This window comes from Ranitomeya imitator, chromosome 2 (assembly GCF_032444005.1).
Source record: "Ranitomeya imitator isolate aRanImi1 chromosome 2, aRanImi1.pri, whole genome shotgun sequence".
In the NCBI taxonomy this organism is placed as follows: Eukaryota; Metazoa; Chordata; class Amphibia; order Anura; family Dendrobatidae; genus Ranitomeya; species Ranitomeya imitator.
Genome location: NC_091283.1, coordinates 542,581,893 through 542,605,644, shown reverse-complemented (window position 1 = coordinate 542,605,644; position 23,752 = coordinate 542,581,893). Strand labels below are relative to the sequence as shown.

At 46.8% G+C, this 23,752-nt stretch overlaps 1 protein-coding gene across 1 annotated transcript in view; it reads left to right on the top strand.

Annotated features, from left to right (window-relative positions):
* Window positions 1–20,765: 20,765 nt before the first annotated feature.
* The window catches only part of HSD17B1 (hydroxysteroid 17-beta dehydrogenase 1), a 143,513-nt gene continuing 140,526 nt past the window's right edge, over window positions 20,766–23,752 (top strand). Inside the window, exon 1 of the mRNA XM_069755726.1 lies at window positions 20,766–20,798. The gene's annotated coding sequence lies outside the window, so the exon portion shown is untranslated. The remainder of the gene's footprint in view (window positions 20,799–23,752) is intronic.

Below are 23,752 nucleotides of genomic sequence, written 5' to 3'. Positions count from 1 at the left end.
AAATGAGCAAGGGTCCAGTTCCACAGTCATGACATCGATGTTAACTTGGAGATACTCTTGTACCATCCTCTCTAGGCGTTGGCTGTGCGTCAGACTTCTTGTTTCCTGTGGCCTTGCAAAGGATGGTCTAAAAGAATCTTGAAACGATTGGAAAAAATTGCTGTTACCACCAGATACGATGTTACTGTACGGTTTGAGTGATGACTCGATAGTCCCACAGTTGGCAAGTTAGAACTCAGAGATTGACTACGTGCACCACTGGTGTTTTGTGGAAAAGCAGATGTTAGATTCTGTAACAGTCTCTGCTGATACTCCTGCATGTGTGAATCTCTTTCTTTGGCAGGAATTATTTCACCAAATTTGCTTTTGTACTGGGGATCTAAAAGTGTGGCAACCCAGTAGTCGGCATTACTTCGGATTCTGACAAACCGAGGGTCATGTTGCAGGTAGTGCAGCAAGAAGGCACTCATGTGTCTTACGCATCCAGGAGGACCAAGTCCTTGTTGTCTTGGTGGTGGCGAGGTGAGAATCATGCTTCCTTCGTCTGCCCTCTCCCCCCAACCTCGCACAACAGAAATTTGATCAAGGTCTCCCTCATCTGATGAGTCTTCCATGCCCAGCTCCAGTTCGTCCTCCACTTCTTCCTCGCCTCCTGCACTTTCCTCAACAGTTTGGCTGCTACCATGTGCCCTCGGTAACCCCTCTCCCCCAGCCTCCAATGCCAGCCGCCTTGGTGCTGCCAACCTTCTTGACCTTGGAGGTATAATCCCTTCCGCATACGACTCCTCCTGTTCCTCCTCCTCCTCTTGTTCCACCACCTGACTCTGAACACCGTGTAAGGTGTGCTCCAGCATGTAAATCACCGGAATGGTCATGCTGATAATGGCATCGTCCGCACTAAACATCTTCGTTGCTATTTCAAAACTGTGCAGAAGGGTGCATAGGTCCCTGATCTGAGACCACTTCTGCTGCGTGATTTGCCCCACCTCTTGATCTCGTTGGCCCAGGCTATACATCATAATGTATTGCATCAGGGCTCGTCGGTGCTGCCACAGTCGCTGCAACATGTGCAGAGTTGAATTCCACCATCGCATTTCAGCCGGTGAACTGGCAGGCCCAACGACTTCTGTAGAGATGCAAGTCGTCGAGCTGCGGGATGCGAACAGCGGAAGTGAGCACACAGCGACCGTGCCCTCTGCAGAAGCCCATCTAGTCCGGGATAGTGGGATAAAAATTGCTGGACAACCAGGTTCAAAACTTGAGCCATACAAGGCACGTGTGTGATATTGCCCCGGTGAAGGGCCGCACCCAGGTTTGCAGCATTGTCGCACACAGCCAGGTTGAGTAGAGTCAACCATTGATGAAACTCGGTCTCCAGAGCTGACCACAACTCCTCTGCTGTGTGACTCACATTTCCCAGATATTTCAATGTAAACACTGCCTGATGCCGTTGAGCCCTGGTGACAGCATAGTGAGGAGGTGTGCAGAATTCCTTCAACGCGGGTGGCATTACCAGACAGGCTTTGGGTGCAGGTGGAGGACCGAGAGGAGGTTGAGGAGGCAGAAGCAGTGGAGGAACTTCTAGATACAGAGCATCGACGAGCAACTCGTAGCGACAGCAAGACTTGGACAGCAGCTCCTTCTCCTGATGTCGCCGTAGTTACCCAGTGCCCAGTCACCGACATGTAACGCCCCTGTCCATGTCTACTCATCCAAGTGTCTGTGGTGAAATGCACCCTGTCACACACAGAGTTTCTCAAGGAAGCGGTGATGTTGTGTACGACATGCTGGTGTAGCGCAGGAACAGCTTTCTTTGAGAAGTAGTGGCGACTGGGCATCTGGTACTGGGGCACTGCGACGGACATAAGGTCTCAAAAATCCTCTGTGTCCACCAGGCGGAAAGGCAGCATTTCTGTAGCCAACAGCTTGCTGATGGAGAAATTCAACCTCTTAGCTTTGTCATCGCTAGGAGGAAATGGTCTTTTACTTGTCCACATCTGAGGGACTGAGGGCTGGCTGCCATGCTTAGACGGAGTTGAGTAGGGTGTCACCGGCAAACTGCTGGTCTGTGAGGAAGGTGCAGGCGGAGATGTTATGTTGCCTTGATCAAAATGTGGTGTCGATGTCGGAGAGCGCTCAACACCAGCAGGTGTTTCCACTAGCAAATGTCCTGACGACCTGCCAATCACACTGGCTGTTGCGGGTAAAGAGGTGAAAGGTCTGCATCCAAAACCATGTGCGACTGCTGTCCCCACAGTCACAGAGGATGAAGAGGACGTGGATGCACTTGATGGGGCATACGGTGGTTGACCCGGCCCACTAGGCCGCATTGTAGCACAGTGAGCTTCTCACTGCAACTTATGCCTCATATCCATGTGATGGTTCATGCATGAAGTACTCAAGCTAGTGATTTTTTGGTCTGTACTGAGATTTTGTTGACAAATCTTACAGACAACATGAGTTGGGTCATCCTTTGCGATGTCAAAAAATGCCCAGGCTATGCAAGGCTTAGAGCCCGTGCGGCCTGAAGAGCCACCACAACTTCTGGTCTGAGGCACAGTTGGGGTTGAGGATGCAGTTGTTGACGTGCTTCCAGTACTCGGTCTCTGTCCAGGAAGGCGCACCGTTACGTCATCGTCAGACTCGTCACTAGCATCCTCCTCCACCTCCTCTGCTGACCTCATGGACTGGCGGACAGGGGGTTGATAGTAAGTGGGGTCTACAACCTCGTCATCATCATCCTGTGTGTTCTCACACCCGTCGTCCTCAGAGCCAACCTCTTCTTGCCCTGACCGAAAAGTCAAGTTTTCGTTCCAATCAGGTATCTCAGTCTCATCATCATCTTCCTCATTGTCTCCACCAACAGGAGTTACAGTTTGGGAATGAGGGTCTACATTATGCTCAGAACCTTCTTCATCTGGGCCTGGATCCGACTCACAAAGATTCTGGGCATCAGTGCAGATCATTTCCTCGTCTGGATTCACAGATGCTCTGGAGCAGACCTCTGATTCCCAGGCTATAGTATGCGTAAACAGCTCTACAGACTCAACCATGTGTGTTACCCCATGCTCAGATGGGCAGCTGGAGACTTGGGAGCTGTGAGGAAGCAAGTGCGATTGGGGTGACAACTCTGAGGAATGGAATAGTTGTGATGTTGAAGTTGACATGGAGGAGAGCCCACTTGAACGAGCACTTGATATCCGTTCAAGCACCTGCTGTTTTTGTGCCTCATCTGGAATTTTTGGCGATGCTTGTAGCGATGGTCGTAAGAAAGGGATCATATCAGATTGTCTATGAAAAGAAATAGACATCTTACTTTGGCTGGAAGATGGTCTTTCTTCTGCAGATGTTACTGTTGCTTTACCACCTACCCCACGGACACAACCTTTTTTTCCCTTTCCAACATACCTATTCCCCTTTCCACCAGCAGCAGGCCTTTTGCCACTCATTTTAGTGCTTAACTAATTGGCAACTCTGTATCTGTAGTTGTTGGCACAACAACCTATGGATGAAAACCGAGCAGAACTGAGTGGCAAAACTGTGGTACTAGGCCCAAAACTAATAACTGGATTAGATGCAGTGACAATAGAGATACACAGGCGGTATAGTTTGTGTCACAGGCAGGCTACTCTGCAGACGTGCAGACACTGCTCCTAGGCCCTAAACTAGTAACTGGATTAGATGCAGTGAAAATAGAGATACACAGGCGGTATAGTTTGTTTCACAGGCGGGCTACTCTGCTGACGTGCAGACACTGCTCCTAAGCCCTAAACTATTAACTGGATTAGATGCAGTGAAAATAGAGATACACAGGCGGTATAGTTTGTTTCACAGGCAGGCTACTCTGCTGACGTGCAGACACTGCTCCTAAGCCCTAAACTATTAACTGGATTAGATGCAGTGAAAATAGAGATACACTGTTGTAAATTCTGTGGTCGAGCTCCCTCCTGTGGTCATGAGTGGTACTTCGGCTGGTTCTGTCTATGAGCTTCCTTTGGTGGATGTGAGTGGGGCTGCGGCTTCTGAGTTTCCTTCCTCAGGTGACGAGGTTAAGTCGTTAGGTGCTGCTCTATTTAACTCCACCTAGTTCTTTGTTCCTTGCCTCCAGTCAATGTTCCAGTATTGGTCTTGCTCTCTCCTGGATCGTCTTGTGGCCTGTCTGCCCTGCATAAGCTAAGTTCTGCTTGTGTTACTTTTGTTTGCTATTTTTTCTGTCCAGCTTGCCATATTGGTTTTTCTTGCTTGCTGGAAGCTCTGGGACGCAGAGGGAGCACCTCCGTGCCGTTAGTCGGTACGGAGGGCCTTTTTGCGCCCTCTGCGTGGTTGTTTGTAGGTTTTTGTGCTGACCGCAAAGCTATCTTTACTATCCTCGGTCTATTCAGTAAGTCGGGCCTCACTTTGCTAAAACCTATTTCATCTCTGTGTTTGTATTTTCATCTTTACTCACAGTCATTATATGTGGGGGGCTGCCTTTTCCTTTGGGGAATTTCTCTGAGGCAAGGTAGGCTTATTTTTCTATCTTCAGGGCTAGCTAGTTTCTCAGGCTGTGCCCGAGGCGCCTAGGTCTGGTCAGGAGCGCTCCACGGCTACCTCTAGTGTGGTGTGATAGGATTAGGGATTGCGGTCAGCAGAGTTCCCACGTCTCAGAGCTCGTCCTATGTTATAAGTAACTATCAGGTCACTTTGTGTGCTCTTAACCACCAGGTCCATTGTGTTTCTGAATCACCAGTTCATAACAGTACTGGAGGCCCAAAGTACTAATGCTTCTCAATAGAGGGAATAAAGAAGTTCTGAGACCATTTTTTTTCTCTGCACTGTGTTTTGTCTTTCTTTTCCCCTAGACATTTGGGTGGTTCAGGACACAGGTGTAGTGATGGACATTAAAGGTCTGTTTTCTTGTGTGGATCATCTCGCTGCAAGAGTACAAAATATTCAAGACATTGTGGTTCAGAAATCTATGTTAGAACCTAGAATTCCTATTCCTGACTTATTTTCTGGAGATAGAGCTAAGTTTCTGAATTTCAAAAATAATTGTAAACTGTTTCTGGCTTTGAAACCCCGCTCCTCTGGTGACCCAGTTCAACAAGTTAAGATCATTATTTCTTTATTACGTGGCGACCCTCAAGACTGGGCATTTTCCCTTGCGCCAGGAGATCCTGCATTATGCGATATTGATGCATTTTTTCTGGCGCTCGGATTGCTGTATGATGAACCTAATTCAGTGGATCAGGCAGAGAAAAATTTGCTGGCTCTGTGTCAGGGTCAGGATGAGGTAGAGCTATATTGTCAGAAGTTTAGGAAGTGGTCTGTGCTCACTCAATGGAATGAATGTGCGCTGGCAGCAATTTTCAGAAAGGGTCTCTCTGAAGCCCTTAAGGATGTCATGGTGGGATTTCCTATGCCTGCTGGTCTGAATGAGTCTATGTCTTTGGCCATTCAGATCGATCGACGCTTACGTGAGCGTAAAAATGTGCACCATTTGGCGGTATTATCTGAGCATAAACCTGAGCCTATGCAATGTGATAGGACTTTGACCAGAGCTGAACGGCAAGAACACAGACGTCGGAATGGGCTGTGTTTTTATTGTGGTGATTCCACTCATGCTATCTCCGATTGTCTTAAGCGCACTAAGCGGTTCGCTACGTCTGCCACCATTGGTACGGTACAGTCGAAATTTCTTTTGTCCGTTACTTTGATCTGCTCTTTGTCATCCTATTCTGTCATGGCATTTGTGGATTCAGGCGCTGCCCTGAATTTGATGGACTTAGACTTTGCTAGGCGCTGTGGGTTTTTCTTGGAGCCCTTGCAGTATCCTATTCCATTGAGAGGAATTGATGCTACGCCTTTGGCCAAGAATAGGCCTCAGTACTGGACCCAACTGACCATGTGCATGGCTCCTGCGCATCAGGAGGATATTCGCTTTTTGGTGTTGCATAATCTGCATGATGTGGTCGTGTTGGGGTTGCCATGGCTACAGGTCCATAACCCAGTATTGGATTGGAAATCTATGTCTGTGTCCAGCTGGGGTTGTCAGGGGGTACATGGTGATGTTCCAGTTCTGTCTATTTCATCATCCACCCCTTCTGAGGTCCCAGAGTTCTTGTCGGATTACCGGGATGTATTTGATGAGCCCAAGTCCAGTGCCCTACCTCCGCATAGGGATTGCGATTGTGCTATCGATTTGATTCCTGGTAGTAAGTTTCCTAAGGGTCGACTGTTTAATTTGTCTGTGCCTGAGCACGCCGCTATGCGGAGTTACGTAAAGGAATCCTTGGAGAAGGGTCATATTCGCCCGTCGTCGTCGCCATTGGGAGCAGGGTTCTTTTTTGTGGCCAAGAGGGATGGTTTGTTGAGACCTTGTATTGATTACCGCCTTCTAAATAAAATCACAGTCAAATTTCAGTACCCCTTGCCGCTGCTGTCTGATTTGTTTGCTCGGATTAAGGGGGCTAGTTGGTTCACCAAGATAGATCTTCGTGGTGCGTATAATCTTGTGCGTATTAAACAGGGCGATGAATGGAAAACAGCATTTAATACGCCCGAGGGCCATTTTGAGTACCTGGTTATGCCACTCGGGCTTTCCAATGCTCCATCAGTATTTCAGTCCTTTATGCATGACATCTTCCGAGAGTACCTGGATAAATTCCTGATTGTATACTTGGATGATATTTTGGTCTTCTCGGATGATTGGGAGTCTCACGTAAAGCAGGTTAGAATGGTGTTCCAGGTCCTGCGTGCGAATTCTTTGTTTGTGAAGGGGTCAAAGTGTCTCTTTGGTGTTCAGAAGGTTTCATTTTTGGGTTTCATTTTTTCCCCTTCTACTATCGAGATGGACCCTGTTAAAGTTCAGGCCATTTATGATTGGACTCAGCCGACATCTCTGAAGAGTCTGCAAAAGTTCCTGGGCTTTGCTAATTTTTATCGTCGCTTCATCAATAATTTTTCTAGTATTGCTAAACCGTTGACTGATTTGACCAAGAAGGGTGCTGATGTGGTCAATTGGTCTTCTGGTGCTGTAGAAGCTTTTCAGGAGTTGAAGCGTCGTTTTTCTTCTGCCCCTGTGTTGTGCCAGCCAGATGTTTCGCTCCCGTTCCAGGTCGAGGTGGATGCTTCTGAGATTGGAGCAGGGGCTGTTTTGTCGCAAAGAAGTTCTGATGGCTCGGTGATGAAACCATGTGCCTTCCTTTCCAGGAAGTTTTCGCCTGCTGAGCGTAATTATGATGTTGGCAATCGAGAGTTGTTGGCCATGAAGTGGGCATTCGAGGAGTGGCGTCATTGGCTTGAAGGAGCTAAGCATCGCGTGGTGGTCTTGACTGATCACAAGAACTTGACTTATCTCGAGTCTGCCAAACGGTTGAATCCTAGACAGGCTCATTGGTCGCTGTTTTTCTCCCGTTTTGACTTTGTGGTTTCGTACCTTCTGGGCTCTAAGAATGTGAAGGCGGATGCCCTGTCTAGGAGTTTTGTGCCCGACTCTCCGGGTTTGCCTGAGCCGGCGGGTATTCTCAAAGAGGGGGTAATTTTGTCTGCCATCTCCCCTGATTTGCGGCGGGTGCTGCAAAAATTTCAGGCTAATAGACCTGACCGTTGCCCAGCGGAGAAACTGTTTGTCCCTGATAAATGGACGAGTAGAGTTATCTCTGAGGTTCATTGTTCGGTGTTGGCTGGCCATCCTGGAATCTTTGGTACCAGAGATTTGGTGGCTAGATCCTTTTGGTGGTTGTCTCTGTCACAGGATGTGCGTTCGTTTGTGCAGTCCTGTGGGATTTGTGCTCGGGCTAAGCCCTGCTGTTCTCGTGCCAGTGGGTTGCTTTTGCCCTTGCCAGTCCCGAAGAGGCCCTGGACACATATCTCTATGGATTTTATTTCGGATCTCCCCGTCTCTCAAAAGATGTCGGTCATTTGGGTGGTTTGTGATCGCTTCTCTAAGATGGTCCATTTGGTACCCTTGTCTAAATTGCCTTCCTCCTCTGATTTGGTGCCATTGTTTTTCCAGCATGTGGTTCGTTTACATGGCATTCCGGAGAACATCGTTTCTGACAGAGGTTCCCAGTTTGTTTCGAGGTTTTGGTGAGCCTTTTGTGCTAGGATGAGCATTGATTTGTCTTTTTCCTCGGCTTTCCATCCTCAGACAAATGGCCAAACTGAACGAACCAATCAGACCTTGGAAACATATCTGAGATGTTTTGTTTCTGCTGATCAGGATGATTGGGTGTCCTTTTTGCCTTTGGCTGAGTTCGCCCTTAATAATCGGGCCAGCTCGGCTACTTTGGTTTCGCCATTTTTCTGCAATTCTGGTTTCCATCCTCGTTTCTCTTCAGGGCAGGTTGAGTCTTCGGACTGTCCTGGTGTGGATACTGTGGTGGATAGATTGCAGCAGATTTGGACTCATGTAGTGGACAATTTGACATTGTCCCAGGAGAAGGCTCAACGTTTCGCTAACCGCAGGCGCTGTGTGGGTCCCCGACTTCGTGTTGGGGATTTGGTTTGGTTGTCGTCTCGTTATATTCCTATGAAAGTTTCCTCTCCTAAGTTTAAGAATCGTTTCATTGGTCCATATAGGATTTCTGAGGTTCTTAATCCTGTGTCTTTTCGTTTGACCCTTCCAGCTTCTTTTTCCATCCATAATGTATTCCATAGGTCATTGTTGCGGAGATACGTGGCACCTGTGGTTCCATCCGTTGATCCTCCTGCCCCAGTTTTGGTTGAGGGGGAGTTGGAGTATATAGTGGAGAAGATTTTGGATTCTGGTATTTCGAGACGGAAACTCCAGTACCTGGTTAAGTGGAAGGGTTATGGTCAGGAAGATAATTCCTGGGTATTTGCCTCTGATGTTCATGCTGCCGATCTGGTTCGTGCCTTTCATTTGGCTCATCCTGGTCGGCCTGGGGGCTCTGGTGAGGGTTCGGTGACCCCTCCTCAAGGGGGGGGGGTACTGTTGTGAATTCTGTGGTCAAGCTCCCTCCTGTGGTCATGAGTGGTACTTTGGCTGGTTCTGTCCATGAGCTTCCTCTGGTGGATGTGAGTGGGGCTGCAGCTTCTGAGTTTCCTTCCTCAGGTGACGAGGTTAAGTCGTTAGGTGCTGCTCTATTTAACTCCACCTAGTTCTTTGTTCCTGGCCTCCAGTCAAAGTTCCAGTATTGGTCTTGCTCTCTCCTGGATCGTTCTTGTGACCTGTCTTCCCTGCATAAGCTAAGTTCTGCTTGTGTTACTTTTGTTTGCTATTTTTTTCTGTCCAGCTTGCTATATTGGTTTGTCTTGCTTGCTGGAAGCTCTGCGACGCAGAGGGAGCACCTCCGTACCGTTAGTCGGTGCGGAGGGTCTTTTTCAGGGCAGCGCTTGAATCCACAAATGCCATGACAGAATAGGATGACAAAGAGCAGATCAAAGTAACGAACAAAAGAAATTTCGACTGTACCGTACCAATGGTGGCAGACCTAGCGAATCGCCTGGTGCGCTTAGGACAATCGGAGATAGCATGAGTGGAATCACCACAGTAAAAACACAGCCCATTCCGACGTCTGTGTTCTTGCCGTTCAGCTCTGGTCAAAGTCTGGTCTGATCACATTGCATAGGCTCAGGTTTATGCTCAGATAATACCGCCAAATGGTGCACAGTTTTACGCTCACGTAAGCGTCGATCGATCTGAATGGCCAAAGACATAGACTCATTCAGACCAGCAGGCATAGGAAATCCCACCATGACATCCTTAAGGGCTTCAGAGAGACCCTTTCTGAAAATTGCTGCCAGAGTACATTCATTCCACTGAGTGAGCACAGACCACTTCCTAAACTTCTGACAATAAATCTCTACCTCATCCTGGCCCTGACACAGAGCCAGCAAGATTTTCTCTGCCTGATCCACTGAATTAGGTTCATCATAAAGCAATCCGAGCGCCAGAAAAGACGCATCAATATCACATAATGCAGGATCTCCTGGCGCAAGGGAAAATGCCCAGTCTTGAGGGTCGCCACGTAATAAAGAAATAATGATCTTTACTTGTTGAACTGGGTCACCAGAGGAGCGGGGTTTCAAAGCCAGAAATAGTTTACAATTATTTTTGAAATTCAGAAACTTAGCTCTATCTCCAGAAAATAACTCAGGAATAGGAATTTTAGGTTCTAACATAGGATTCTGAACCACTAAATCTTGAATGTTCTGTACACTTATAGTGAGATTATCCATCAAAGAGGACAGACCTTGAATGTCCATGTCTACACCTGTGTTCTGAACCACCCAGATGTAAAGGGGAAAAGAAAGACAAAACACAGTGCAAAGAAAAAAAAATGGTCTCAGAACTTCTCTTTTCCCTCTATTGAGAAGCATTAGTACTTTGGGCCTCCAGTACTGTTATCAACTGGTGATTCAGAACCACAATGGACCTGGTGGTTAAGAGCACACAAAATGACCTGAAAGTTACTAATAATATAGGACGAGCTCTGAGACGTGGAAACTCTGCTGACCGCAATCCCTAATCCTATCACACCACACTAGAAGTAGCCGTGGAGCGCTCCTGACCAGACCTATGCGCCTCGGCACAGCCTGAGAAACTAGCTAGCCCTGAAGATAGAAAAATAAGCCTACCTTGCCTCAGAGAAATTCCCCAAAGGAAAAGGCAGCCCCCCACATATAATGACTGTGAGTAAAGATGAAAATACAAACACAGAGATGAAATAGATTTTAGCAAAGTGAGGCCCGACGTACTGAATAGACCGAGGATAGGAAAGATAGCTTTGCGGTCAGCACAAAAACCTACAAACAACCACGCAGAGGGCGCAAAAAGACCCTCCGCACTGACTAACGGTACGGAGGTGCTCCCTCTGCGTCCCAGAGTTTCCAGCAAGCAAGACAAACCAATATAGCAAGCTGGACAGAAAAAATAGCAAACAAAAGTAACACAAGCAGAACTTAGCTTATGCAGGGAAGACAGGTCACAAGAACGATCCAGGAGAGAGCAAGACCAATACTGGAACATTGACTGGAGGCCAGGAACAAAGAACTAGGTGGAGTTAAATAGAGCAGCACCTAACGACTTAACCTCGTCACCTGAGGAAGGAAACTCAGAAGCCGCAGCCCCACTCACATCCACCAGAGGAAGCTCATGGACAGAACCAGGCGAAGTACCACTCATGACCACAGGAGGGAGCTTGACCACAGAATTCACAACAGCGGGCTACTCAGATGACTATCAGACAATGCTACTAGCCCAAAAGGATTGGCTGAGCTAGATTACACCAAATGCTGTGACAAACACTTGCACAGCACAGGCACAAACCTGCCTGGCAAACAGTGCTATGAACTGCTGTAACCTACCCTGAAAAGGCTGATATTACAACTAGTCCCGACTCCTCCCGACTCCCTAAACCTATCTCTCTGAAAATTTGCTTCAAAAAAACACTCTTAGTCTGTATAACGGCCACGGCAGCAGCGGTGCCGTCTAACACTAAGCTGTAGCAGTGAGGAAATGGTGGCGACGGGGCAAATGGCTGGTTCTTATAGGGCAAGGACATGTGACATACACAGCCAATGACACATGCCCTTGCTTGTGTGCAGATCTATCCCCGACCCTCCGCCCACTAGACACTGAAACAGTCTATTAACAATGATAAACAAACAGTTTTAATGTGCAAATCAAGTGAGGCTTTTGCTGAACGAACAGTTATCGAAGAGAAACTCGAACAGTTGAATTTTAAGCAAATTGTCAAAACATCTCGAATTTGAGATTGGCGAACAGTTTGACTCGAACACTGCTCATCTCTAATCCTTAATAGATTATTTTTACATCGACTGTGGCTCAACTTGCTCGCAAGTTGAAAAGATTGATGACCTATGTACTAAATGTCTCGTCAATTAATAATTTTGTTATAGCTGAGGTGTAGCTGTTGTGGGGAACATTTTCTTTGACTGCCATGGAGGGAGCCAACAAGCCACTGTGCCTTGGCAAGAGTATTTAGATACAGGGGTAGAGGAGCAAACAGAAATTTCATCCCAGGGAAAGGAAAGCTACACCTCTGCATATTAGTGTAGTTACATTGTGAACATCACAGTATGTCTGTAAATAAAGGATACAGCCACATAACCTTTATAAAATTCACTGCTGGATAATCTACTGTAGTTACAAATTGAGTCTAATTGTTGGCTCTTAACAACTTCAGGTTCCCTTTAACACATATAAATCCATATTGATTATAGAAAACCTATTTCTAGCTTGACGGAGGAACAATTGAAGGTTTTCTCTGACATCACATCAGTGGGTACCCAACACCCGGCATCCCCACTGATCAGTTGTCATCAGCTCCAGTGGTGGCTGAATGTAAATATTGAGTGGAGTTAAACTGGCAGTGTACTAACAAGTACCGTCCGTCAGCTTCTACTCACTTGAGAACCCACCTAATACTGATATATATCAGTAGTTCCCACATTTCACTGCAGTTAAATACCCAAAAAAATCACCATACACTGTTTAAAGGGAACCTGTCGGCAGGATTGTGTACAGTAACCTACACAGTGTCAGGTTGGGGCCGTTATACAGATTGAAATGATACATGGGTGATAAAATCCGTCTTGTGGTTGTTGTTTAATCTTTATTTTCAGTTTTGAACTAATGATATGCTCGTGCCCCAGAGCGGCCTGTGGGGGTCTTCATTTGGTGCTCTACTTAGGTATTCACCAATATGGCTCCCACAGTCATCTGCCCCCTAGTTTACATAATGATTATTATAACTATATCTTGAAAAAATATCCCCTTCTGCAAGCATGCTCCAGCATGATCACATAAAAGATCACAAAAAAATTGCCTCCTTCAAGATGGCACTGCTGGCACATGCACAGTAGCCATCTATCAGATCGCCGATAGCTGCTACTGCGCAGGCACAGGTGGCGCCATCTTAGTGTAGTCAATTTTTTTTTCTAGCAAGATACCCCCACCGGCACCTGCACATTAGCAGCTATCAGATCGCCAATAGCTGCTACTGTGCAGGCGCGGCAGGCACAATTTTAAAACTGATTTTTTTATTTTTTAGGCATTTATGGATAACATGAAAAAAAAGGATCACATACACATTTTTTATGCGATCATACTGATGCTATATATATATATTTATATATATATATATATATATATATATATATATATATATATATACAGTACAGACCAAAAGTTTGGACACACCTTCTCATTTAAAGATTTTTCTGTATTTTCATGACTATGAAAATTGTACATTCACACTGAAGGCATCAAAACTATGAATTAACACATGTGGAATTATATACTTAACAAAAAAGTGTGAAACAACTGAAATTATGTCTTATACTCTAGGTTCTTCAAAGTAGCCACCTTTTGCTTTGATGACTGCTTTGCACACTCTTGGCATTCTCTTGATGAGCTTCAAGAGGTAGTCACCGGGAATGGTTTTCACTTCACAGGTGTGCCTGTCAGGTTTAATAAGTGGGATTTCTTGCCTTATAAACGTTGCTGGGACCATCAGTTGTGTTGTGCAGAAGTCTGGTGGACACACAGCTGATAGTCCTACTGAATAGACTGTTAGAATTTGCATTATGGCAAGAAAAAAGCAGCTAAGTAAAGAAAAATGAGTGGCCATCATTACTTTAAGAAATGAAGGTCAGTCAGTCCGAAAAATAGGGAAAACTTTGAAAGTGTCCCCAAGTGCAGTGGCAAAAACCATCAAGCGCTACAAAGAAACTGGTTCACATAAGGACCGCCCCAGGAAAGGAAGACCAAGAGTCACCTCTGCTTCTGAGGATTATCCGAAGTTTATCCGAGTCACCAGCCTCAGAAATTGCAGGTTAACAGCAGCTCAGATTAGAGACCAGGTCAATGCCACACAGAGTTCTAGCAGCAGACACATCTCTACAACAACTGTTAAGAGGAGACTTTGTGCAGCAGGCCTTCATGGTAAAATAGCTGCTAGGAAACCACTGCTAAGGACAGGCAACAAGCAGAAGAGACTTGTTTGGGCTAAAGAACATAAGGAATGGACATTAGACCAGTGGAAATCTGTGCTTTGGTCTGATGAGTCCAAATTTGAGATCTTTGGTTCCAACCACCGTGTCTTTGTGCGACGCAGAAAAGGGGAACGGATGGACTCTACATGCCTGGTTCCCACCGTGAAGCATGGAGGAGGAGGTGTGATGGTGTTGGGGTGCTTTGCTGGTGACAGTGTTGGGGATTAATTCAAAATTGAAGGCATACTGAACCAGCATGGCTACCACAGCATCTTGCAGCGGCATGCTATTCCATCCCGTTTGCGTTTAGTTGGACCATCATTTAATTTTCAATAGGACAATGACCCCAAACACACCTCCAGGCTGTGTAAGGGCTATTTGACCAAGAAGGAGAGTGATGGGGTGCTACGCCTCCACAGTCACCAGACCTGAACCCAATCGAGATGGTTTGAGGTAAGCTGGACCGCAGAGTGAAAGCAAAAGGGCCAACAAGTGCTAAGCATCTCTGGGAACTCCTTCAAGATTGTTGGAAGACCATTCCCGGTGACTACCTCTTGAAGCTCATCAAGAGAATGCCAAGAGTGTGCAAAGCAGTCATCAAAGCAAAAGGTGGCTACTTTGAAGAACCTAGAATACAAGACATAATTTCAGTTGTTTCACACTTTTTTTGTTAAGTATATAATTCCACATGTGTTTATTCATAGTTTTGATGTCTTCAGTGTGAATGTACAATTTGCATAGTCATAAAAATACAGAAAAATCTTTAAATGAGAAGGTGTGTCCAAACTTTTGGTCTGTACTGTATATATATATATATATATATATATATATATATATATATATATGTACATATATATATATATAATATATATAATTTATTATGTAAACTAAGAGGCAGATGAGTAAAGGGTCAGTGGCCTGTCAGAAGCCATATTGGTGAATACCTAATCAGAGCACCAAATAAGACGCCCCACAGGCTGCCTCGGAGCACAAGCATATCATTAACTCAAAACTGAAAATAAAGATTACACAACAACCACAAGACGGATTTCACCAACCAAGGTATCATTTTAATCAGTATAACAGCTCCAACCTGACACTGTCTGTAGGTTACTGTGCACAATCCTGACAGGTTCCCTTTAACCCCTTCCCGACCCATGACGCCACGTAGGCGTCATGAAAGTCGGTGCCAATCCGACCCATGACGCCTATGTGGCGTCATGGAAAGATCGCGTCCCTGCAGATCCGGTGAAAGGGTTAACTCCCATTTCACCCGATCTGCAGGGACAGGGGGAGTGGTAGTTTAGCCCAGGGGGGGTGGCTTCACCCCCTCGTGGCTACGATCGCTCTGATTGGCTGTTGAAAGTGAAACTGCCAATCAGAGCGATTTGTAATATTTCACCTATTATAACGGGTGAAATATTACAATCCAGCCATGGCCGATGCTGAAATATCATCGGCCATGGCTGGAAATACTAATGTGCCCCCACCCCACCCCACCGATCGCCCCCCCAGCCCCCCGATCTGGCCGGTACACTGCTCCGGCTCCCCTCCATCCAGTGCTCCGCTCCCCCCCGTGCTCTTGTCCGCTCCCCCCGTGCTCCAATCACCCCCCCGTGCTCCAATCACCCCCCCTGCACTCCGATCCACCCCCCCGTGCTCCGTTCCACGCCCCCCGTGCTCCGTTCCACCCCTCCCGCGCTCCGATTCCCCCCCGTGCTCCGATCCCCCCCCCCCCGTGGTCCCCCCCACCCCATCATACTTACCGATCCAGCCGGGGTCCCGTCCGTCTTCTCCCTGGGTGCCGCCATCTTCCAAAATGGCGGGCGCATGCGCAGTGCGCCCGCCGAATCTGCCGGCCGGCAGATTCGTTCCAAAGTGCATTTTGATCACTGAGATATAACCTATCACAGTGATCAAAATAAAAAAAATAATAAATGACCCCCCCCCCCCCTTTGTCACCCCCATAGGTAGGGACAATAAAAAAATAAAGAAATTTTTTTTTCCACTAATGTTAGAATAGGGTTAGGGTTAGGGGTAGGGTTAGGGGTAGGGTTAGGGGTAGGGTTAGGGTTAGGGGTAGGGTTAGGGGTAGGGTTAGGGGTAGGGGTAGGGTTAGGGGTAGGGTTAGGGTTAGGGGTAGGGTTAGGGGTAGGGTTAGGGGTAGGGTTAGGGGTAGGGCTAGGGGTAGGGTTAGGGCTAGGGTTAGGGCTAGGGGTAGGGTTAGGGTTAGGGTTTCGGTATGTGCACACGTATTCTGGTCCTCTGCTGATTTTTCCGCTGCGGATTTGATAAATCCGCAATGCTAAACCGCTGCGGATTTATGGCGGATTTACCGCGTTTTTTTCTGCGCATTTCACTGCGGTTTTACAACTGCGATTTTCTATTGGAGCAGTTGTAAAACCGCTGCGGAATCCGCACAAAGAAGTGACATGCTGCGGAATGTAAACCGCTGCGTTTCCGTGCAGTTTGTCCGCAGCATGTGTACAGCGATTTTTGTTTCCCGTAGGTTTACATTGAACTGTAAACTCATGGGAAACTGCTGCGGATCCGCAGCGTTTTCCGCAGCGTGTGCACATACCTTTAGAATTAGGCTATGTGCACACGGTGCGGATTTGGCTGCGGATTGGCCGCTGCGGATTCGCAGCAGTGTTCCATCAGGTTTACAGTACCATGTAAACATATGAAAAACCAAATCCGCTGTGCCCATGGTGCGGAAAATACCGCGCGGAAACGCTGCGTTGTATTTTCCGCAGCATGTCAATTCTTTGTGCGGATTCCGCAGCGTTTTACACCTGTTCCTCAATAGGAATCCGCAGGTGAAATCCACACAAAAAACACTGGAAATCCGCGGAAAATCCGCAGGTAAAACGCAGTGCCTTTTACCCGCGGATTTTTCAAAAATGGTGCGGAAATATCTCACACGAATCCGCAACGTGGGCACATAGCCTTAGGGTTAGGGTTGGAATTAGGGTTGTGGTTAGGGTTGTGATTAGGGTTATGGCTACAGTTGGGATTAGGGTTAGGGGTGTGGGGGGGTTAGTGTTGGAGTTAGAATTGAGGGGTTACCACTGTTTAGGCACATCAGGGGTCTCCAAACGCAACATGGCGCCACCATTGATTCCAGCCAATCTCGTATTCAAATAGTCAAATGGTGCTCCCTCACTTCCGAGCCCTGACGTGTGCCCAAACAGTGGTTTACCCCCACATATGGGGTACCAGCATACTCAGGACAAACTGCGCAACAATTACTGGGGTCCAATTTCTCCTGTTACCCTTGTGAATCTAAAAAAATGCTTGCTAAAACATAATTTTTGAGGAAAGAAAAATGATTTTTTATTTTCACGGCTCTGCGTTGTAAACGTCTGTGAAGCACTTGGGGGTTCAAAGTGCTCACCACATATCTAGATAAGTTCCTTGGATGGTCTAGTTTCTAAAATGGGGTCACTTGTGGGGGTTTCTACTGTTTAGGCACACCAGAGGCTCTGCAAACGCAACGTGACACCCGCAGACCATTCCATCAAAGTCTGCATTTCAAAAGTCACTACTTCCCTTCTGAGCCCCGACGTGTGCCCAAACAGTGGTTTACCCCCACTCATGGGGTATCAGCGTACTCAGGAGAAACTGGACAACAACTTTTAGGGTCCAATTTCTCCTGTAACCCTTGGGAAAATAAAAAATTCTGGGCTAAATAATTATTTTTGAGGAAAGAAAACGTATTTATTATTTTCACGGCTCTGCATTATAAACTTCTATGAAGCACTTGGGGGTTTAAAGTGCTCACCACACATCTAGATAAGTTCCTTTCGGGGTCTAGTTTCCAAAATGGGGTCACTTGTTGGGGGTTTCTACTGTTTAGGCACATCAGGGGCTCTGCAAACGCAACGTGACGCCCACAGAGCATTCCATCAAAGTCTGCATTTCAAAACATCACTACTTCACTTCCGAGCCTCGGCATGTGCCCAAATAGTGGTTTACCCCCACATATGGGGTATCAGCGTACTCAGGAGAAACTGGACAACAACTTTTGGGGTCCAATTTCTTCTGTAACCCTTGAGAAAATAAAAAATTCTGGGCTAAATAATTATTTTTGAGGAAAGAAAATGTATTTATTATTTTCACGGCTCTGCATTATAAACTTCTATGAAGCACTTGGGGGTTCAAAGTGCTCACCACACATCTAGATAAGTTCCTTTGGGGGTCTAGTTTCCAAAATGGGGTCACTTGTGGGGGGTTTTTACTGTTAAGCCACATCAGGGGCTCTGCAAACGCAACGTGACGCCCACAGAGCATTCCATCAAAGTCTGCATTTCAAAACGTCACTACTTCACTTCCGAGCCCCGGCATGTGCCCAAACAGTGATTTACCCCCACATATGGGGTATCAGCGTACTCAGGAGAAACTGGACAACAACTTTTGGGGTCAAATTTCTCCTGTTACCCTTGGGAAAATAAAAAATTGCAGGCTAAAAGATCATTTTTGAGAAAATAATTTTTTATTTTTATTTTCATGGCTCTGCGTTATAAACTTCTGTGAAGCACTTGGGGGTTCAAAGTCCTCACCACACATCTAGATTAGTTCCTTTGGGGGTCTAGTTTCCAAAATGGGGTCATTTCTGGGGGATCTCCAATGTTTAGGCACACAGGGGCTCTCCAAACGTGACATGGTGTCCGCTAATGATTGGAGCTAATTTTCCATTTAAAAAGCCAAATGGCGTGCCATGCCTTCCGAGCCCTGCCGTGCGCCCAAACAGTGCTTTACCCCCACATATGGGGTATCAGCGTACTCAGGACAAATTGGACAACAATATTTGGGGTCCAATTTCTCCTATTATCCTTGGCAAAATAGGAAATTCCAGGCTAAAAAATCATTTTTGAGGAAAGAAAAATTATTTTTTATTTTCATGGCTCTGCGTTATAAACTTCTGTGAAGCACCTGGGGGTTTAAAGTGCTCAATATGCATCTAGATAAGTTCCTTGGGGGGTCTAGTTTCCAAAATGGGGTCACTTGTGGGGGAGCTCCAATGTTTAGGCACACAGGGGCTCTCCAAACGCGACATGGTGTCCGCTAACAATTGGAGCTAATTTTCCATTCAAAAAGTCAAATGGCGCGCCTTCCCTTCCGAGCCCTGCCGAGTGCCCAAACAGTGGTTTACCCCCACATATGAGGTATCGACGTACTCGGGAGAAATTGCCCAACAAATTTTATGATCCATTTTATCCTACTGCCCATGTGAAAATGAAAAAATTGAGGCTAAAATAATTTTTTTGTGAAAAAAAAGTACTTTTTCATTTTTACGGATCAATTTGTGAAGCACCTGGGGGTTCAAAGTGCTCACTATGCATCTAGATAAGTTCCTTGGGGCGTCTAGTTTCCAAAATGGGGTCACTTGTGGGGAAGCTCCAATTTTTAGGCACACGGGGGCTCTCCAAACGTGACATGGTGTCCGCTAAAGAGTGGAGCCAATTTTTGATTCAAAAAGTCAAATGGCGCTCCTTCCCTTCCAAGCCCTGCCGTGCGCCCAAACAGTGGTTTACCCCCACATATGAGGTATCAGCGTACTCAGGAGAAATTGGACAACAACTTTCGTGGTTCAGTTTCTCCTTTTACCATTGGGAAAATAAAAAAATTTTTGCTAAAAGATAATTTTTGTGACTAAAAAGTTAAATGTTCATTTTTTCCTTCCATGTTGCTTCTGCTGCTGTGAAGCACCTGAAGGGTTAATAAACTTCTTGAATGTGGTTTTGAGTACCTTGAGGGGTGCAGTTTTTAGAATGGTGTCACTTTTGGGTATTTTCAGCCATATAGACCCCTCAAACTGACTTCAAATGTGAGGTGGTCCCTAAAAAAAATGGTTTTGTAAATTTCGTTGTAAAAATGACAAATCGCTGGTGAAATTTTAACCCTTATAACTTCCTAACAAAAAAAAATTTTGTTTCCAAAATTGTGCTGATGTAAAGTAAACATGTGGGAAATGTTATTTATTAACTATTTTGTGTCACATATCTCTCTGGTTTAACAGAATAAAAATTCAAAATGTGAAAATTGCGAAATTTTCAAAATTTTCGCCAAATTTCCGTTTTTATCACAAATAAACGCAGAATTTATTGACCTAAATTTACCACTAACATGAAGCCCAATATGTCACGAAAAAACAATCTCAGAACCGCTAGGATCCGTTGAAGCGTTCCTGAGTTATTACCTCATAAAGGGACACTGGTCAGAATTGCAAAAAACGGCAAGGTCTTTAAGGTCAAAATAGGCTGGGTCATGAAGGGGTTAAAGGGAACCTGTCATCAGTTTTCCCCAATATAATGTACAGCGACCACCTTTAAGTCCTCTTTTACATTGTATTCAAGAATGTTGTATATAAGTACTCAATGCCCTCTGCATAACACAAAAATAACTTTATATTCTACCCCAATGCGGTTCAATCCCATGGACGTCGCTGGTCTTTATCCAGCACCTCTTCTCTCGTACTTATATCCATCTTCATCCACATATTGTCCCCTATCTCACTCCTGGGCAGGTGCACTCGCTCTGCCCTGCTGAGGTCAGAGTACAGTACTGTAGTGCACATGCTCTTGCTTTACTTGGCGGCCATCAGCGCTCTTTGACCTTTCTCAGTTAATGCTCTTTTCAGTACATTTCTTTGCCCATGGCAGAGCAGAGAAAAGTGCACCTACGCAGGAATGGGTTTGGAGGGCACTATATGGATGACATACAATGCATCAACCGCATGGAGCAGGGAAGGAGGCCAGCAATCATAAGAGGAAAGGAGGCACTAGATGAAGACCAGAGATGTCCAGCGGACAGGACCGCACTGTATGTGGGTATGATAGAAGGGGGTTTTATTACACCCCTTTATTATTTTTGGGCGTCTGCAGTTTGAAATCCCGAAGATTCCTTTTAAATCTTACTCACAATGCTAGTGCTGTACGGCAGTAGAAAATCTTCTGTGTTTGCACTACATGGGAGCATAGCCTAATACAGAGGCGTAGCTAGAGCTTTTGCCGCCCGGGGCTGTTCCCGAGTTTGGCGCCCCCCCCCCCCCCCCCCAGCTCAATACACACAAAGGTTACCAAAAATGGTTTTCCTGTTTTGTAGAACTTAAACTGGGCCTAATGGTGTCACCCCCACATGCCACACCTGTGACTTAATACCACCACACCATGACCAGGCCACATAGTGACCGAATAATACTACATACAAGGGACAAATACCACCGCACCATTTCCAGACCACATATTACCACCACATAGTGACTGAATACTACAATACTGATCAGTAATAAAAAAAAAAACCACAATACTATCACCATAAGTGCCAGTATTCACAGGAGATCTGTACTTAGTATGCAGTGTCTGTGTAGAGGTAATACAGAGATCACTGGTGACATTATACACAGGACCTCTATATAGTATACAGTGTATAGTGTCAGTGTATAGGTAACACTGACTCACCAGTGACGTCTCTAGGTGAAGTCCTTCATCTTTTATCCAGCACAGACCGCCATCATTCCTTCCAGCCAGGACTCGTCTCTGCAGGAAATAACACAGTTATCTCGAGCTCCGCTTGCAGAACACATTACTTAATTTTTCACAACTTCTACATTACACCACATGAAGAAAAAAAGGTGATATAGTGTCACTCTGCACAGTAACAGGACCGCCCCCCCATTTAAAACAGTATACTCAAAAAATAAAATAAATACATCACTGCAGTAACAATATCCCTTAATTATCCCCTATGGTAATAATATTCCCCACCCTGGCCCCGTTTATCTCATTCCTGGCTCCAGCCATATGTTGTCGTATCCTGCCCTCATGAGTATCCATTCTACCCCATATGATCTCCCCATCCTGCCCCATCTGTCTCCATCGTATCCGTCCTGCCCCATGATCCAATCCTGCCCCGTGTCTCCAATCATGCCCCGTATCTACATTCTGCCCATGCCTCAAGTCCTGCCCCCAGTGTGTCCAGCATATTACCCCCATGTTGTCCAGCAATCTGCCCCAGTGTGTCCAGCATATTACCCCCATGTTGTCCAGCAATCTGCCCCAGTGTGTCCAGCATATTACCCCCAGTGTGTCCAGCAATCTGCCCCAGTATGTCCAGCATATTACCCCCAGTGTGTCCAGCAATCTGCCCTCAGTGTGTCCAGCAATCTGCCCCAGTGTCCAGCCTTTCCCCAGTGTGTCCAGCAGTCTGCCCCAGTGTGTCCAGCATATTACCCCCAGTGTCCAGCATTGCCCCAGTGTGTCCAGTATATTACCCCCAGTGTGTCCAGCAATCTGCCCCAGTGTCCAGCATTGCCCCAGTGTGTCCAGAAGTCTGCCCCAGGGTCTCCAGCATTGCCTCAATGTGTCCAGAAATCTGCCCCAGGGTCTCCAGTATTGCCCCAGTGTGTCCAGCAATCTGCCCCAGGGTCTCCAGTATTGCCCCAGTGTGTCCAGCATTCTGCCCCATAGTCTCCTGTACTGCCCCAGTGTGTCCAGCATTCTGCCCCATGGTCTCCAGTATTGCCCCAGTGTGTCCAGCAATCTGCCCCATGGTCTCCTGTATTGCCCCAGTGTGTCCAGCATTCTGCCCCATGGTCTCCAGTATTGCCCCAGTGTGTCCAGCAATCTGCCCCATGGTCTCCTGTATTGCCCCAGTGTGTCCAGCAATCTGCCCCATAGTCTCCTGTACTGCCCCAGTGTGTCCAGCATTCTGCCCCATGGTCTCCAGTATTGCCCCAGTGTGTCCAGCATTCTGCCCCTAGGTCTCCAGTATTGCCCCAGTGTGTCCAGCATTCTGCCCCTAGGTCTCCAGTATTGCCCCAGTGTGTCCAGCATTCTGCCCCATGGTCTCCAGTATTGCCCCAGTGTGTCCAGCAATCTGCCCCATAGTCTCCTGTATTGCCCCAGTGTGTCCAGCAATCTGCCCCATGGTCTCCTGTATTGCCCCAGTGTGTCCAGCATTCTGCCCCATGGTCTCCATTATTGCCCCAGTGTGTCCAGCAATCTGCCCCATAGTCTCCTGTATTGCCCCAGTGTGTCCAGCAATCTGCCCCATAGTCTCCTGTATTGCCCCAGTGTGTCCAGCAATCTGCCCCATAGTCTCCTGTATTGCCCCAGTGTGTCCAGCATTCTGCCCCATGGTCTCCAGTACTGCCCCAGTGTGTCCAGCAATCTGCCCCATGGTCTCCAGCATTGCCCCAGCCCCAGACAGTCAGAAATAAAGAAAAAAAAAAAAAAGTAAAATCCTCACCTCTCCCGTTCCCAGCACAGGTCCGGTGCAGTCAGCGTCTCTCCGGCTCTGCGACGCTCAGGACAGAGAGGCAGAGCGGCGCGCACAGTAGTGACGTCATCGCGCCCTCTGCTCTGAGACGTCGCAGAGTCAGAGGAGGCTGCAGCTGCCGGCGCCGCAGGAACCAGGAGAGGTGAGTATAGAGCGGGGGCGGGGGCGGGACCCGGGGGTGGGGGGAGCTGGCCCTGGTCGTGGCGGCGGACGGCGCCGCCCGAAGATTTAAAGGGGCGTCTTTTTTTTTTTTTTTTTTAATCTTCTTCTGCAGCGCCGGCCGCCCCCAGCATTGTGCCGCCCGGGGCGGACCGCCCCCCCCGCACCCCCCTTCCTACGCCACTGGCCTAATAATGCAAATCACAGTGCAGTAAAAAAAAATCCTAATGATGTGATTTTTGCATTTCGACCTTTTTGTTGACTGATATCTATACCAAATGTCCTCCTTTGGTAGTTTTAACTTCTTTTTTTGCATTTTCAATTTTAACTATTACAACTGTAATAG